Source organism: Pundamilia nyererei, unplaced genomic scaffold (genome assembly GCF_000239375.1).
Source record: "Pundamilia nyererei isolate P.nyererei 1_Seehausen unplaced genomic scaffold, PunNye1.0 scaffold00898, whole genome shotgun sequence".
Taxonomy (NCBI): Eukaryota; Metazoa; Chordata; class Actinopteri; order Cichliformes; family Cichlidae; genus Pundamilia; species Pundamilia nyererei.
The window spans coordinates 8729-11837 of record NW_005188299.1 but is presented as its reverse complement, the minus strand read 5'-3'; positions in this window follow the sequence as shown (position 1 = coordinate 11837).

The following is a 3109-nucleotide window of genomic DNA, read 5'->3' as shown; positions in this document are numbered from 1 at the left end:
CTGCTGCCTCAGATCCGAGTCTTTCTCCTGTGTGCTCAGCTGTCTTAGAGCAGTTTGATCCCGTCTCACTTAATGACTTGACCGGGGTAGTTAGTAACCTAAGATCATCACACTGCCCCTCTGATTGTCTCCCCCCCGAGCTTGCTTAAAAGCACTTTTAATACTGTTGGGCTGCGTCCCATCATGCTTTAAACAAGCAATAGTTTAGCTCTTCTTAAAAAACAAAACCTGGACCCAACTAATCTGTCCAACTACAGGCCTATCTCAAAGCTTCCTTTTCTATCTAAAGTCTTGGAGAAAGTGGTCTACCTACAGTTGCAGGCCCACCTTGATTTTAATATGATCTCTGAAAAATTTCAATCTGGTTTTAAATCACTACATACTACTGAGATGGCACTTTTAAGGATTTTTAACGATATTCTTTTAACTCTGGACTCTGGCAGCCCTGCTGCCCTTTTATTGCTGGACTTGTGAGCAGCTTTTGACACGGTTGACCATGACATCCTGTTATCACGGCTAGAATTTCATGCTGGCCTAAAAGGATCTGCCCTACAGTGGTTTCGGTCCTATTTGTCAGAAAGGTTTTTTCATGTCAATATGGGCCCCCACAACTCCAAAATAGCCCCTCTTAAATACGGTGTACCTCAAGGCTCTATTTTGGGTCCTGCCCTGTTCGCACTTTATTTGTTGCCATTGTGCTCCATCTTCTCGCGGTACAGCATTTCATTTCACTGTTTTGCTGATGATTTGCAGATTTATCTACCTTTAAAAGCAGGGTCAGACCATCCGCAGCTCCTATTACGCTGCCTTGATGATGTCAAACAGTTGTTGTCATTAAATTTTTTAAAGCTAAATGAAAATAAAACTGAGGTTGTCATTTTTGGCAACTTTAATCATATTGACAGCACTCTGGGCGCCCTTTCCTTGTATTGTAAAACACATGTAAAAAACCTCGGTGTCTACATTGATGGTTCTTTTAAATTGAATAAGCAGGTGAGTGCAGTAGTTCAGTCCTGTTTTTTCAGTTAAGACAGCTAGCCAAGGTAAAGCCATACCTCTTTTTCTTACTTGCAGATTAGACTACTGCAAATCATTGTATTATGGTCTAGATCAGGCCACCATCCATCGTCTTCAGATGGTTCAAAATGCAGCTGCTCGCCTGCTAACTGGTACCAAATGGAGAGAGCATATAACCCCAGTTTTAGCTTCTTTACACTGGCTTCCTGTTTCCTAGAGGATCCAATTTAAACTTTTACTTTTTGTTTTTAAGTCACTTAATGCCCTGTCTGAGCTCCTCTCTGCCTATGCTCTTGGAAAAACCACGAGGTCTAGCTCAAAACTAATGCTGTCCATCCCACGGACTAATCTCAAATCTTGTGGTGATAGATCCTTCTCTGTGGCAGGTCCCAGACTTTGGAATAGTCTCCCCTTAAATATTAGATTTGCACAAACACTTGAGCAATTTAAATCATTACTAAAGACACATTTCTATGCCCTGACTTTAAACACACTATGACCCAAGCATTTTGGTCTTATTTGAATTAGTTTAGTTATTGTTTTAATTCTTTTATTGTCCTTTTATTGTTTTTTATTGTTATTATTGTATTAAATTATTGCTTTTTAATACCATTTTTATATTGTTAAGCACTTTGTGCAGCATCGGCTGTTTGAAATGTGCTATATAAATAAATTTGACCTTGACCTTGACCTTGACTTTTAGCTAGAGCAGCATTCATTTCTAGAAATCTGGCCAAATTTATTAAATCCCCCAGTATGTGACAATGATAAGTGGAAGAGATTGGATGGATGGATGAACCAGGAAGGAGGCTTCCATTCTTTGCACACCAGGAGCCTAAAATCTGTGCAAATATTTCATGTGTTAAAAAATAATTTTCAGAGTCAACTGTTTTTAATGCAGCTTTGATTTCACTGGATGAATATGTGGCATTTATTTATTTATTTTTTAACCTAGCCTGATTTTTCAGATCTGTGTAAACAGATCTGACTACACAGACGGCTGTATTTGGCAACATTTGCACTTGTAGCTCAAAACACACTCCAGTACTCAATACACATACCTCAGATGCACAGCTAGACACAGCTCTGGGTCAGTGGGGCTCTGAAATTATTTCTCTGTGTCCTCAGATGTGGTCCCAACACTTCCAAGAAGAATTCAAAGTGCCCTCTGACATCGTAAAATATGTATGAAAGTGGTGGTGATACAGCTTGTCTCAAACCACCAGCTGCTGCCTTCTCCTGAGATTCAGATGAACTCAGACTCACAGTTTCTTCCTTTCTTGTTTAAACAGAACAGCAGGACCATCTCATCATTGCTTGATATCAACTTTATTTTTATTTTCCAGCTTATTTTTTATTTTTATTTCCCCCCCTAAAACCTCATGCCCTCAGGAACTGTGTCTGCTCCCAAATCACCAACAAAGAAACCAAAAATTTGCAAAAAATAATTAGGGAACAAAAGTTCACAAAAAAAGCAGTAAAGCATTCTCAGCTTCACCAAAGAGTAAAACTGTCCAGTCTGAATTACTAAATATTATGTCACACAGGACTGAACGGACTCAGGTGCAGACACAGCTTGGAAAACAAAAGTTCACAATTTATTTACACAATCATCCGGGTGCAAGAATATTTACAAGTGGGGTTCCAGGGCTCCGGGGAGGAAAGGGGAAGGAAATCCACACACACAAATCTTCAGTAGTTGCTGATCTAATCTCTTCTCCGCTCAGACATGCTCCGTAACTCTCTCCTCAGATAGCACTCCTCTTCTGCCACTCACACCTTTCAGCTCTCACACTCCAGTCCACATTGCTGCACAAGGGGTCCAGGGAAGGAAACACAAACAGGTCCAGGGAATCTACGCACAGAAGCGAGTGTTAACACTACACCAAGCAATCGCAAAAGGAAACTTACACTTAGCCGGGCTTTACGAACTCAGGGGGTTCAACATTCCATTGATGAGCTGCTCCAAGCTGTAACCTTAGATAGCCATCCATCCATCCATTTTCTTCTGATTTATCCGGGGCCGGGTCGCGGGGGCAGCAGCCTAAGCAGAGAAGCCCAGACCTCCCTCTCCCCAGCCACCTCCTCTAGC